The sequence below is a fragment of the Euprymna scolopes genome, chromosome 46, assembly GCF_053919585.1.
Source record: "Euprymna scolopes isolate OS-2025 chromosome 46, ASM5391958v1, whole genome shotgun sequence".
Taxonomy (NCBI): Eukaryota; Metazoa; Mollusca; class Cephalopoda; order Sepiida; family Sepiolidae; genus Euprymna; species Euprymna scolopes.
In genome coordinates this window covers 26,602,773-26,619,019 of record NC_136527.1, presented here as the reverse complement: position 1 = coordinate 26,619,019, position 16,247 = coordinate 26,602,773, and the positions used below count along the sequence as shown (strand labels likewise).

The 16,247-nt window shown below is 33.6% G+C and overlaps 1 long non-coding RNA gene across 1 annotated transcript; it reads right to left on the bottom strand.

Moving 5' to 3' along the window:
• Positions 1–6,792: 6,792 nt before the first annotated feature.
• On the bottom strand, positions 6,793–15,241 carry LOC145271085 (uncharacterized). The gene is made up of 3 exons (XR_013865685.1): positions 15,159–15,241; positions 14,532–14,622; positions 6,793–7,286 (listed from the first exon to the last, which is right to left on the bottom strand). It is a non-coding gene; the product is annotated as an uncharacterized LOC145271085 (long non-coding RNA).
• Between the last annotated feature and the right edge of the window lie 1,006 nt (positions 15,242–16,247).

Below are 16,247 nucleotides of genomic sequence, written 5' to 3'. Positions count from 1 at the left end.
AAATCCAAAACTTGACGCTTTGTTTTCAAAATGTTCAAATCCAAAACTCGACACTCTTGTCAAAACTTCTAACTATAAAACTTAACTTGAACTTAAATCAGACAAAAGAATTGTTAAAAACTACCTGACAAATATATCTGTGAACCAAGAGATATTTGCATAGAACATTTTTGTGTGTGTTTGTATTCTTGTTATATGTGTGTGTTGGTATTCTTGTTATGTGTGTTGGTATTCTTGTTATATGTGTGTGTGTTGGTATTCTTGTTATATGTGTGTGTTGGTATTCTTGTTATATGTGTGTGTTGATATTCTTGTTATATGTGTGTGTTGGTATTATTGTTATATGTGTGTGTTGGTATTCTTGTTATGTGTGTGTGTTGGTATTCTTGTTATATGTGTGTGTTGGTATTCTTGTTATATGTGTGTGTTGGTATTCTTGTTATATGTGTGTGTTGGTATTCTTGTTATATGTGTGTGTTGGTATTCTTGTTATATGTGTGTGTTGGTATTCTTGTTATATGTGTGTGTGTTGGTATTCTTGTTATATGTGTGTGATGGTGTTCTTGTTGTATGTGTGTGTGTTGATATTCTTGTTGTATGTGTGTTGGTATTATTGCGTTAAAATTTTGTGTTACTTTCTCATGCAAAAACGATAGAAAAAATCTGATTCTTTGATTATCTTAATAATTTACTTTTAAAAACAAAGTTTTTATTCTGGTGTAAATCTTTAAAATCACCAAAAGAACATACAGCCTTTATGCCGAGTTCAACGTTTTAACAGTTTTTTTTAATATAACACATCTCGATAAAACATTTTAACATTTTTTTATTTAACAAATCTCAATGAAATGTTTTAACAGTTTTTTTAGTTCTTTTTAATTTAATACAACTCAATAAAACATTTAACACTTTTCAATTTTTAAAATTTAATACATCTCAATAAAATTAGTTTATATCAAGTTTTTATGCCTAAATATCTATGGCTTTTATCATTTTTGTTTTCATATATATGTTTATTGTGCATGATTTTTTAAATACAATGAATCTTTGATAAGTAATGACCTTGATCCACTTTCGTTTGCCTGATCAAGTAGAAATGTTGCATATGCAATGATTTATATCTCTATTGGTCATGTGGCAAATTACAACTCTGAATTAATTGTTGTTCCTGATTTACAAGTGCCTGAAATTAGTTAAGTGTGAAATTGAGCATGTCAAGTGCCATGAAGTGATCAGTTGTCTTATTTGAAATCAGGCACACCACAGCAGTAAACTTTTGATGAAATTACAAGAAACGATGTCACATCATATTATTATTGTAAAACGTTGTCATTGTGAATTTCAACATGTTATGAAATCTATAGCAGCAGCACCTAGACTGGGTTGCCCTCAATCTGTCATTGATGAGACAACTCTCAGCCATGGTGATGCTATCTTTTTTTAAAGATCCATGCTGGACTATTCGCCAAATCGCCTAAAAGATCATGATTAGTGCAGGGTCTGTGGAAATTATCTGATGAATTTCTAGATTTCTTATAATTTTCCAGACACAAAGACGCATTGATTACCATACTGTACCGAAGCAATATTCACTCTAGATGTGTTAAACTGGTATCCACATTTACAGGAGTTTATTATGTTTCAGTTTTCAGGAAATATATGTAAACTATAAAAGTCAAGAGGTTGGGCCAGATCAGCAAATATCCCTCTGCAAAATATCACACCAATGCACAACACACATTGTTCGAGATCAGAACTGCAGACGTCTATGAAATCCTCTGCCATGCACTTACTCTGCATCACCTTGCATCATCCGATTTTCGCATCTTGAAGCAAGAAAATTGTTTTTGAAAGGAAAGCGTTTTCCAGATTATGCAGCTTGATTTCTAAATTTTTGCATCTCCTACAAAAACTATCTCCAGAGATGCATTAAACGATGCAAGAAATGTGTAACTTAGTGATGTTCTTATCTAGAAAAACAAACTCATAACTGTGGCAATTTTTGTTCTACTTATATGAGAAATTAGACTGTTTTACTGTTGCAGCATGAGGATATCAAGAAAAATTCAACAATTATAAACCGATTAGCCGTATACAGCCTCGATGTAGATAGTAAATTGTGTAGCAGTTATAGTTTGTGGGATTATTTTATATTTATGTGAACGAATCTTTTTACTTAGAATTATTGATTATTATTGGATGAAAATACTTTGTATGGGATGTACTTCTACTTAGTTACTTACAACTTCTCTCATGTCTAAATCATTTAACCGTGCCCACCCAAGTCACATCGATATAGCATTTGGTGTTGACCCATTTACTTGTACCTTCTCCAAATATATATAAATATATATATATATATATATATATATATATATATATATATATATATATAAGACAATGTTTTCAGGGATACAAAATTTAAATATTGCTATTTATGATTCATGATTAAAAGTAAATATATATATATATATATATATATATATATATATATATATATATATATATATATATATATATATTCCTTTAATCTTCTCTCCAAACAAGTGGAAAAAGGGGGAACAAGAGAGGAAAGAAAGAGAAATGGGGAGCCAGCTGACCGGTTTCGACCCTCGCTTCTCAAAGCTGTATCGAGGGAATTTTTAAAACAAAGAATGAAAAAGCAATTATTATTTTGCCCTAAAAAACATAAGATGAATCTAATTTGGACCTTCACACATTGGGCCCTTATGATTTGTTCCAAGTTAAAATTAGATGAGGAATTGGAAACAATTACGGATACTTTATCAAAAAACGAGTACCAACTAGATGTGATTAGATCAGTTATTCAAAGAAAATTGACTGAATTCTCTCGAATTAAAGAGAATATAGTGGCCAAATGTCCAATTTATCTTCGTATACGTTTCGTTGGGTACAGTAAGTGAGAGATTTGCCAAACAAATAAGTTCAGCAGTTCATGGATGTTATTTTGCTGCCAATGTGCGTGTTGTGTTCTCTATGAGAAATTTATTACGATCTTCTCGAAAAGACGTTCTACCCCCACCCCCACCAATAATAGTAATGTAATTTACAATTTTGAATGTGGTTGCGGTTCCAACTACTTGGGTCGAACGACATTAAGATTAGATGGAGAATCCAACAACATGTACCAAGTTATTCTTGGTGACTGCTCCAATAATAAGTTCTTCCTCCGGTCCATCGAATTTGAAAGTTACGATCTTGTATCTGCCGAGAATATCTTTTCCTATGATTAAGTCGACAAATAATTTTTTAATGACCTCCACTATTATGTTAGAGTGTACATTATTATTTAGAGAGATATCGACTTTAGTTTCTCCCACAATTTTCGCACAGATTTTAGGGTCGGCTAATGATATTTTTTGTGTTTGGGAATAATTTCGAGGTTCATTTTTTTGCAATATTGTCGTTAATGAAAGTCCCCACACTACCAGAATCTATCATGGCATTGACAGTGAATCTATTTATTTTACACTTAGTAAAAGTAATGTCTTTTTTCCTTCCTAGACATGCGAGACTCGGGAAATCAGTGTCTTCATTTAACACTGCTGACACAGAAGATTTGCAGACTTTGGCCCAGTGTCCTTTTTTCGAACACTTATTGCAGTTCGAGTCCCGTGCTGGACAAAGGCGACGCGGATGACGAGAATTCCCGCAGAAAAAACAAATTTCCTTTGGCCTTGTATTTTTTTTGTGTTGCAGCCAGACTCGTATTTTCTCCTGAAGCGATTATTGGCGCAGAAATCACACTCTCCTGGTTGTAACACACAGAGGGTTTTTCTGCTTCTTCCAGAGATCTTGCCATCTCGTATGCTTCCTGAAAAGTTAGCGAGGATTTCTCGAGAAGTCGTTGCCGAATTAAGGAGGAGATACCGCTAATAAAAGCCTCCCGCATATACTGGCTTTTATTTGTTTCAGCACTCACGGCTTGGAAGTTGCATGTCTTAGCGAGGTTTTCCAACTGTAGCCTGAAAGAATTATCTGCTTGCGCTGGTTGTTGTTTCATGTTAATAAGTTGGTGTCGGTTGTAAATGATATTAGTAGGCCTGATGTATGCCGCGTCCAGAGCTCTCATGGCAGATGCATAGTCGCTGGTGTCACTGATTATTTCGTATACATCAGCCGATATGCTATTTATCAAAGCACAGAAGTCAGTTTGGGTGTTTCAAGTTTTTTCAGTGCTGTTAACCGTATGTAAGTAATTCATAAACGTGAGTTTCCAGTGTTTGTACTTTTTTCTGCATTGAAGGCTGTAGACTCGGTGTCGAATCGTTCGGGACAAAGTACTCGGTCCATTTCTTTTGTGAATAAAATTGTTGTGAAAAACAAAGAGCCGAATACCTTTGTGTAGAGTTTTATTCACAAAAGAAACCAAGTAACAAATAGCGTTAATTACGCAGCATTTATACTTAACGGAAGAGTTCATTCAAGGGATGAGGGGTTAGGGATATTACACTTTCTGTTATGATTTAAATTTATATCCAAGGGCTCTTTTAAGAATAGATGTTGTTCCCTTTATGGCTGCTATTTGTATTCTGTTACAGCTTGGTCTTCCAGGGATTGCTTCTAAGTATTTCTGAAGATTCTTTTTTATTAACCCAGTTGCTCCTATCACAACCGGTATAATGTTTATTTCTTTCAGAGACCATGTGGTTTTTATATCATTTTTTAGGTCCTGATATTTTGTTATCTTTTCCCGTTCAGCTCTATTAAGACCAAAATCATTTGGGACTGTGACATCGATAATGAGCGCAGTTCGTTCGGGCTTGTTTCATATTACAATATCGTGTTTGATAGCTTTGTCTTTTATGTATCTGCCCGCCTGTATGTCTTTGTCATAGAACACGATCACTTTTCTGTTTGATGTTATCGGTGGTTGTTCATGTTCCAATATGTTCGTTGCTCTGTCAAGTTGCATCTCTCCACAGATCTTCCAATGGAGGTACTTACATACTTTGTTGTGAAAGGCAGTGTAAAGGCCATCGGCCAATAAGATTGGACATGCACACATTAGGCTCTCAATTGCTGAGTGGCAAAAGCACAACCACATATAACACATGAATGTGCTTTGTCTCTCGTATGTGTTTTCATATGACTCAACAAATTTGACTTCCATGCAAAAGAACCAAACACTTCACAAGCATATGGTTTGTCTCCTTTTTTAAAATTTTCTTCCTTTGAAGCTTGTAATGCTCTCTTTATCACTTGGTTCACCAAGAAGATAAGCTAGGTAGGAATTCAAATTCTTCTCCATAAGCCCTGTGGCACCTATAATAACTGATATGATTGATATTTCCCTAAGATTCCAGTTGTCAACATTGCCCTGCTTTTTATTGAAACCAATGGGAAGCTCTTTTTAGTATCCTCGTTGTTACCTTAAGTGCAATTGTCTGCATCTCTTTTGCCTTTGGTTCACCAGGAATATTAGTTAGGTAATACTTCAGGTTCTTCTTCATAAGCCCTGTGGCACCTAGAATAACTGATATGATTGTTTCCTGTATGTTTCCAGATGATGCAACCAATCTGACTTTGATACAAAAGAAGACCCAAATATTAAACCAGAATATTTTTTCTCTCCTGTATGTTTTCATATGACGAAATAAAGGAGAATTCCATGCAAAAGAATAATATACTCCACAATAATAGGGTTCGAGTTTTTTTTATTTCATTTGATTTGTTTTTGATGGGATAGGGCATTCTGCTAAATGTCAAACATTCTCCCATTAATTTACTCCAACCGAGGGATCTTTTAAAGATTCTAACTATCCCTGTCAGAGCAATTTATTGTATTTCTCTTGAACTTAGTTCACAACGTCGAACGCCTGTATGTGTGTTCATATGATGTAACAAATTTGACTTCCATGCAAAAAAAACCACATACTTCACAAGAATGTGGTTTGTCTTCTGTATGTGTTTTCATATGACTAAATAACTGTGACTTCCGTGCAAAAGAAGAACCACATACTTCACAAGAATATGGTTTCTCTCCCGTATGTGTTTTCATATGACTCAACAACTGTTACTTCTGAGTAAAAGAAGAACCACATACTTCACAAGAATGTGGTTTCTCTCCTGTATGTTTTTTAATATGACTCAACAAATTTGAGCTCCATGCAAAATTAAAACCACATACTTCACAAGAATGTAGTTTCTCTCCCGTATGTGTTTTCATATGACTCAACAAATATGACTTCTGTGCAAAAGCAGAACCACATACTTAACAAGAATGTGGTTTGTCTCCCATATGTATTTTCATATGACGCAACAAATTTGACTTCTGTGCAAAAGAACCACACATTCCACAAGAATGTGGTTTCTCTCCCGTATGTGTTTTCATATGACGCAATAAATGTGACTTCTGTGCAAAAGAAGAACCACATACTTCACAAGAATATGGTTTCTCTCCCGTATGTGTTTTCATATGACTCAACAATTGTGACTTCTGAGCAAAAGAAGAACCACATACTTCACAAGAATGTGGTTTCTCTCCCGTATGTATTTTCATATGACTCAACAAATTTGAGCTCCATGCAAAATTAAAACCACAAACTTCACAAGAATATGGTTTCTCTCCCGTATGTGTTTTCATATGACTCAACAATTGTGACTTCTGAGTAAAAGAAGAACCACATACTTCACAAGAATGTGGTTTGTCTCCCATATGTATTTTCACATGACGCAACAAATTTGACTTCTGTGCAAAAGAAGAACCACATACTTCACAAGAATGTGGTTTATCTCCCGTATGTGTTTTCAGATGACTCAATAAATGTGACTTCCGTGCAAAAGAAGAACCACATATTTCACAAGAATGTGGTTTCTCTCCTGTATGTGTGTTCATATGACGCAACAAATCTGACTTCCATGCAAAAGAAGAACCACATACTTCACAAGAATGTGGTTTCTCTCCCGTATGTGTTTTCATATGACTCAATAAATATGACTTCCGTGCAAAAGAAGAACCACATATTTCACAAGAATGTGGTTTCTCCCCTGTATGTGTGTTCATATGACTCAACAAATGTGACTTCCATGCAAAAGAAGAACCACATACTTCACAAGAATGTGGTTTGTCTCTCATGTTCGCTTGCATCTGATTCCACGAAAATGAAAAATCAAATCAAGTGTATGATGATAGGCACGCTAATAAATTTCAACTTTAAAAAAATTTAATGAAGAAATTTATAAGTATTTTAAACCTTTCTAAATCACCAATGCAGAAAAGTTCTTCTTATCCATTAATGGATTGCTTTTCATTGTTGTAAATTCTGGAAATATAAAATGAATTTATAAAAATACATTTCATGTTGTAAAATTGTATTATGTTGATTTTTATTAAAAATATCCAAAACATTTATTGTTAATGAATTTTTAAAAAAATGAGTATATTTGCATTAAATACTGGTTATTTAACAAAAGTATTTTTTTAATTTAACTAAAAATAATCACGTTTTTTTCATTTTGTGGGTGAAGTTAGATTATATTATTTGGATTCTTCAGAATAATGTTCCAATCTTTTTCATAATGTTTCTATTTTACTTTCCATCTTATTCAGGTGTTTTTTGTCGAATCTTTCCTTTGAACTAAGAAATCTTTACATAATTCTGAATCGAACTCTTTATTTAGTATATGAGATTAGCACACCCTTAGATTGTTAGTGATGACTGGGTAAAAATTGAGGATTGAAACTTCAAAATTCAGGAGTATGTAACTTACAACTGAATTTACCTAGAACTATAACAATAGCACTATGGTCCTAGCAGACAATCCTAGTATGAATTTGCGGAATTATTTTGTTTCTAGACAGATTTTATTACTTATTACTAAATATATACATGCACATGTTAGTATATATATATATATATATATATATATATATATTAACATTATTTATAAAAAATGGTTTCTTTATCGTGTTAAATACTATACTAGATATGCTTAGTAGTTGATCATCAGAATATGCATGTTCCCTTAAGCAGATTATGCTTCATTGTTCACCTCCATCTATAATTTCTTCTTTATTGCATAACTAGCCTGAAGGAGGAAAAGAAAGTGAAAAAAATGTAACGTGTTAGATGTTGCGCCCATCGAAAGTGACATAAGTATAAATTAAAGTTAGACAATCAAAAAGAAAATCCGTTGCCTCTTAAACTTTTTTGCAAGACATACATATATACATACACACATTAAAACAGATTTTTATCCCTTGTATTATAGATGGTAGAGGGATGCCCTTTTTTAACCTTACTGTTAGTGAATAACATGGCTCACTATTTGACGCATGCAAGTGTCGAAGGTGAGAGCATCTGCAAAAAGCATGTCACATATATAAACCATAGAAAAAGGAAAAGGATGAGAGGCCTACAGTCAGCCAGGAATGAGCATCGCATAAGCATTGTTTACTCTACCAACCTCCCGGTTCACACTCTCCATCTCTAGCTAGGCACACACATATCATGAAGTATGAGAAAGAGAAAATAAAATTTATATTTTTATACAAAAACAAATCAACATCGCAGTCCACACTCTCCATCTTAACAAAAATTGATTGTAAGTTGTATTGTGATCTTATTCTTTCATCAGTAGCATTTGCTATTGTTATGATGGAGTAGCAGCTATTTTCAAATAGATAAGACGGTGGCTACAGGAGGTGGATGGATGATGTAGAGAATTGAAAAAGGCAGTGGGGTCAGTAAGAAGATTGAGAAGAGAGAAATCTTTTTAAGGAAAACAATGTTGGTGGGTGGACCATGTAGAGCAGTATTTTAGGGTGACCAGAGCACTGGATGAGGAAAAATATCGTATAGCTCTCTTAATTACATGGGGCCTAGTTGAACAATTCATGACCAGACTCATCTTAGACAATGAAAGTTTAACATGGGTTAATTTGAAAATGTCTTTAGAGAACTACTATGGAATTGTCGCAAACCCTAACAAACAAAGTCAAATTAGCAAACATGAGACAGGGTAGGTTAGAAGGGGTACCTGACTATATGCACAGGATAGTTAGATGAGAATAAGGCGCTTTTAGTGGGATAGTCCAGAGAAGCAGACTAGTTAAATAACAGGTACTGGGATTCTGTATAGAAGGTCTCAAAGATAGGAAGCTGGAGATGCTTGTGATGAGACACAATCCACATGATCTTTAAGTGGCTTATCAGAAAGCCTTAGAAGAAGTTAAATGGAGAATCTGGCCGAATACATACAATGAGTATAAAAACTATCCCATGGAGGTTTGTAGCAGATACTAGTTGAGGCTATGGATCTAGCCAGTTCCTGAAGATATGGAGACGGACGTAAAAGAGGAAACCAAGTACAGAGTAGGGGACTAGGATTTAAAACTAGAGAGAAGGAAAGAGGCAGATAGATAATTAGGTGTTATTATTTTGTTGAGGTGGGCAACATACAGAAATTCTGAAAGAACCATATCCAGGGAAACCATGAGAGCTCCATTCATGCAATGCCACCCAGCTGAACAAGGGCATACCGATGGCATAGTTGATAACATGGGTGCATCATATTCTGTTTTGATTAAAATTGAGGGAAAGAATTATAGAAGTCCGGTGGATAGGGGCTCAGAGGTGTCATTAATAAATAGCAGTGTTTTTAACGCACTTTGACAGGAACTTGAATTATGTGATAAAAATTTAAGAACAGCTAATAGGTCCCCATTAATTGTAGAAGGACTTGCTCGATTAAGAGTAGAGATAGAAAGTCAGTCTTTCCACCATGACTTGTTTGTTGTAGAGAATCTCAACATAAGTGTGATAAAAGCTGCGAGTACTTAAGAAAAATGGGGTGAGGATGTACTTTGATTAAGCTGAAATGATGCAGGCAGATGTAATTGAAAGATTGAATTGCTCATGAAGTATTCTGATAGTGTAAGTAGAAAAGAAGGATGGTAGTTGTAAAGTGTTGAAACATTATGTTGAACAAAGACGATTGAAACCTCAGCAAATGCATTAAAACTCTCAAATCAAATATTTTGCCATTTTATTGAAACTTGCCGCTCAATACAATTTAAAAATACATCAAATGGATATAAAAAATGCTTATTTAAATGCTCTGATTGATTTTGAGATATATATTCCCCCAGAGGGATTTAAAATGAAAAATAAAAATTTTGTATGGAAACTGAATAAATCACTGTACAGTCTAAAAGAAAGCGCTCACAATTAAAATTTTACAATTAAAATTTAACACTCCATAATTATTTAATAGAACAAGAATTCAGGCAGTGTCCCATAGAGGTGTGCATGCATACCAAAAATATGTGTAATAAATACTTGATTTTGGTGTTTTGGGTTGACGACATATTGCTCACAATAATTTTTAGACAACACTTTAAAAGATGTTAAAAAATAAGTGAAACAAAAAATTTAAAATTACCAATCTTCGACAATCGTCATAGTTCCTCGGTATAAAGTTTACCTGTGAAAATGAAACTATAACAATGAACCAATCATGGTACATTGAAAAAATCCTGCTGAAGTTTTGAATGTGAGATTGCCAACCACCACCATTGAGATTGATATAAATAAGAATATAGAGATCGAAACTAAATTAAGAGACGATCGATTATACAGAGAAATTATTGGAAATCTAATTTATTTGATGACTGTCACTATGCCTGATATATTTTACACTGTAACAAAGCTATCCAAAAACTTATCAAAACTGACAATTAAGGACTTAACTCATGCAAAACAAGTACTTCATTATCTAAAAGGAACAAGCTTACCAGTCATTGATGCCATAAAAGCCCCACTTGGGTCAGCCAAATACTTGCTAAACTTAGATCTGAAATCAGGGTACAGACAGGTAAAATTACTGTATTAAGATGTCATTTTAATATCCTAAGATACTATGGAAAGTCACTTAGATCACATAGATAGGATACTACTAGCCAGTTTACATAAGTACAAGCTCAGGGTGAAAGATATCAGTGTGGGGTTTAAGGAGAAGTACAGAATCTGGGGTTCAAATTGTTGAATGGGGTATATAGCCATAACTGGACAAAGTCAAATCGATAAAATCTAACTCCAACTTGTGTGAGAAAAGTCAGAGCTTGGATTGGTATGACGTCATATTATTGATTATTTATAAAATATATTTCTGAGATTGTCGAGCAGTTAGTTCATGTAATGATGAAATATGTGGAGTTTTAATGTGACATTACATGTCATTTTGCCTTTGATAGCCTAAAACCAAAGCTTACAGATATGGTTATACTGGCTTATCTTGATCCTGAGAAGAATTACAGAATGTACACAGATGCTCCAATCATGCGATTGGTGCATGTTTGTTACAAATTTTGTGTCACAGATTTTATCGATTTGACTTTGTCCAGTTCTGGCTATATACTCCATTCTCAGGAGAGACGTTGCGAGCCTGTCTTTGTTTTATCGTTACTTCCATGGCAAGTGCTCGTCTGAGCTCCAATCACTGGTGCCCCCTCACAGATCTTTCATGAAAAAACACACATCTAGCTGAAACCACTGTCAAAAATTTTCCCCACTCTTTATCTGTGCCAAAACCAAAACGTAGATTCCATAGACAAAGCTTCTTTCTTAGAAGTGCACGCCTGTGGAACTCTGTTCCGTCTGCCTGTTTCCCACCTCACTACAACCTGGATGTCTTCAAGTCCAACATAAACAAATTCCTGATGAAGCGTCCTCTTAACTAAGACACTTTATCAAATCTCAACACTAACGTACTGTACACACTATAACCCTTAACCCCGAGTGGCTTCCAGTCCTTGATAAGTGGCTACCACCTTGTAAAAAAAATGATCTATGATCTGAGCGAGGGTAATGATGTTAAAAACAAATTTGCTTCTTATCTCATAAACTTAGTGATATGCAGACGAGATGGTACTTGAAAAGGAAGGACGCTGTTTGTGTGGACCTCTAGTCGAGACAATGAGGATCCTGGTATAAATAGATGATAGCAATTACTTCAATCATTTTGTTTGAGCCAAAATAGTTTTCAACATATCAGAAGCTTGAGGGTTCATCAGTATCGCACAACCATCCTACGTTGTTGGGTTTTTATTAAATTAGGGAACCAGAGAAAGATAATTAAATTTTTAGATTCAAAGATGCAGAACAAAAAAGTTCATAGAGATGGACAAAATAGTGTATTACTTGTCCCAACCCAACAACAAACTATTGATGAGGTTATATGTACTGACGCATCTTAAAAAAAATAGTGGTAGTATAATACCAGGACAATAATGGTCATGGAAAAGACGTTTTATGCAATTTAACAAAAATATTTCTGGTGGTGTTTATTTAAGGAGCTGAATGAATATGAAGGAAATGTATCAAATGTACCAAACCAGAGATCTGATGAAGCAACAACCTCAAATGCAGAAGTGCAATCTGCCTCCTTTTCCTTTCATAAAACTGGCATTGGATATTTTTAGGCCCAAAGACACTTTTGCGTAACCAGTACATAGTGATTTTCATTGATATCGTATATTGGTTGGCTGGAGGCTTTTGCAGTTCCTAATAAGCCAGAAATGGTGGTGCATCTGTTGTTGGATGAAATTCTCCTCAGATTTGGGCACCAAACCAGCTGTTAACAGATAATGGGCCGGAAAATATTAACAAAGTGATGAAGAAGGCATTGAAGGACCTCAACATACATCATGTAACAACATCAGTTTATCACACAAAGAAAGAAATAGAAAGATTTCATAGGATGATGCATAACAGTTAAGCCAATATATATATATATATATATATATATATATATATATATATATAAGTGAAAGTGCCTGTCTGTGTGTGTGTCTGTGTACATTTCCCTATGCAATAACTCTGTCAATTTTAAGCCTACAGATTCGGAATTTGATATACAGGGTACTGAGATTTGGGAAAATCGATGTCATTGGTTTTCAGACAGAAATTTGGGGATTAAGGGATCAAAGTTCAACGATTTCACGTTTGAGAACTCTACCAAACTCCTCCTACAATTTCGGGTCCAAACACGTGAAATTTTAGATATAGATTTCTTGGACTTGGATCTAACTTAATAACTTTATTTGAGCCATAAACAATAAATTTTAAGGGGTCATAATAGGGGTTAAAGTTAAAAAATTCACCTTTTTATTTGCTCAGCATACACCTCAAAATACCCGTGCAACGCCGGGCACCCATGCTAGTATATATATATATATATATATATATATATATATATATATATATATATATATATATATAAACCAAATGTTGGCAGCTGTCAGATTTCATGTGAGCTAAACTACAAATTACGAAATTATCACCATACTATTTGCTCTATAACAGAGACGTGATTCTGCCATTAGATAATATATTAATGCCTTGTAGAGTATACTATGCTGATGAGTAACACTGGATCACTCAAAAAGTGATGCATCGATGTTTTTGGTAAGGAATAACATTCAGGACGTTAGGAAAAAACTGATAGAGAACAAGAATAAGAAAATAAAGTCATTAGATTGTAAGATTGGAGATCTGTTTTTTATAAGAACCACCAGAAGGCGCACGTGGAACATTTGTGGGTAACGTTGATTGAGGAAAGTCCAATGAGTCGGATAGTGATTGAGCCACAGAACAAACTGATATCCCAATATGGAGAAGTCAACATCAATGGGAAAGGCTATTGATGGAACGGAGAGTCATGACACATAGCATGACATCAAAAATTGCAAATATTTTGAATACGAGTTATCTCCCATTTGCATCAGTTGTGTTGTCAACCACAATAATAGGATTCATTTGGAAAGGCCTAGAGTTGGCTCGGAGTTTGGAAGTGGGGAAGAGGAACAAGTTAGAGGGAATTGTTTAGGTTGGGTAAGATCTATATTCTTTTTTAAAAAATATTCTTTTCTCAGGATTTGTTCTATATGTGACACTTAGGAAGATGATTTCAACTAACCACTTCGACAGAGTATGCTAAGCATTAGGAAGAAAACAATTTTGTCAGAGTATGCGAAGTGTTATGAATGAGTTATGAAAGAAAAGATTATGAGAAAAACCAAAGAAATATTTTTTCTTGTTTTTAAACTCGAGCATCAAAGTCATCGAGTGTCATCTACCGATGTTAATTTTAAATTATCAGATGGTATTCATCATGCATCGCGATTTCCTCATATTAAGACATTTAACAAAAGAAAAAAAGAAACTTATTCTTGGAAAGAAAAAATTCAGTTAACAAGACAATAACGGATTTTTCAAATATTAAGCAATGTAATTCCTTATGAATGGTTCCCACCACTGATAACATAAAGAATTACTTAGCTTACGATCCATAAATCTACTTGTTTGCGGCAATTTTAAATATGATATTCGTTTTCAGCATACCCAACAACCTATAGAATTCGTCATGGTAAAGATGACTGTTAAGGTTGAAAGTAAGTAACAATTTACCAAAACGGCTTTCAGGCAGCCCCTCCCCCAAATATTACCGCGTGGCCAGAAAGTCGGTGCTCATGTTACATTAAATTTATATAGAAAAGTGATCCTCACCTTTTGAAAAAAAATAATTTCCTCATGTCATGGAAATTAGTTCTCTGCACAACTTTTGAAGTATTTATTCATTTTCAGCATCCTTGAAAACCTATAAAAGTCGTCATTGTAAAGAATATTTGTAATTTTGAAAGATTCTAGACATTGACCTTTTTTTATATTTAAGTCATTAGTGAAAACAAAACCTGATTTTTTAAACTTGTGCAACGGTTAAAAACATAAAATTAAATTTATAAAATTATTTATTTATTTTTGGTGAACGATAAAGAAGTTATTTTTTTGTTTAAGTCAGTTTAAAATAAAAACAATCGACAGCGAAAAATTTCAACAATAAATCAACATTTTCATTAGGATTATTCGCTTTTTTTTTTGATTCCATGTTTCAATAAAGACACAATGACATTAAAAAGCAAAAATCAAGAAAAATGTTATCAATTCTGTACGTGAAAGCGCATTAATAATTGGCCACCACTGATAACATAAAGAATTACGTATTGACCGTTTTTATGTTTAAGTCAGTATAAAAACAAAATCTGATAGATTAGTGACCATTCGATATTAATCCGGTGAAAAAAAAAGATATGAGAATAAAAAATACACATACGTGCGCCATGAAGTAATACTTACGTTTTTGTTTTATAATCTGCTTTCGATTAACTTTATCTGCTTTTATAAAGGAAACGATTTTTTCAAATGTGATTGACTTAACATTCAAGATGACGAACGGAAGAGCAAGTTCGCAGAAAACAAAATTGAAGAGGAAAAATAAAAAAATAAATTATTTCGAAATAGAGCCGATCTATTTGGTGAATATCACGGATAAAATTAGTATTATTTTATTTAACATTTTAATATTTACATGAGAGAGAACAGATTACAAGTTTCATCTTTATTAATTCTCTAATTCGTTGCACGTGCAATTTAATGACGGAAACTGATAGTTTTTTAAGCCGCCGTTTCGTATTTTTATTTATTTATTTTTTTATATAGATTTCCGATTATTTCTTGATTTTGTTTAAAAGATTAATCTATGTATACAGTAATACAAATCCGATTAATCTAAAGTTAATCTATACGAGAAAAAATTAAAGAGATTAAATGTAAAAAATTACAGGTGAAAAAAAATTATAATGAAAACTGTTATCACGTTGGAAGAAACTGACAAATTCATCTAGATTTAAAAGTTAAATAAATTCCTTGTAAAACCCCAAAATTCCCATTAAGAAAAAATACTAGTTTTCTGACCCTATTTCAAAGATAATTAGTAAAATAAAAGGTAATATTGGCAGGTTTCTTACCGGCTCCCGCAACGAAAAATAGTTCGTCCCAAAGTTGTATCACAAAGCGGAACTTCATGTAAGAACGGAATCGAAAAGAAAACTCGGGTTTGTATTACTGTACACATAGATTCGAAAAAGTTGTCAAAAAACAAATATATAACAAATATATGTTATCAAAGGCAAGATAAGTTACTTTTCTACCAAACTGGATATATTTTTCGTGTTTTTATTCCATGTAACATGTTTATTCAGCTCGAAAAACATACAATGTTTGCCGATGTATTGGAAAATTCAAAATGGCGGCCGACTCTCTCTTTAACATGGTAAGTTTGGGAAAAGGTGTTATAAATAATAAACTAGACAAAATACTATAAAAAACCTACCGAATATATGTCAACTTATGTCACGGTAACATATATTGAGCGAATTTCTAATA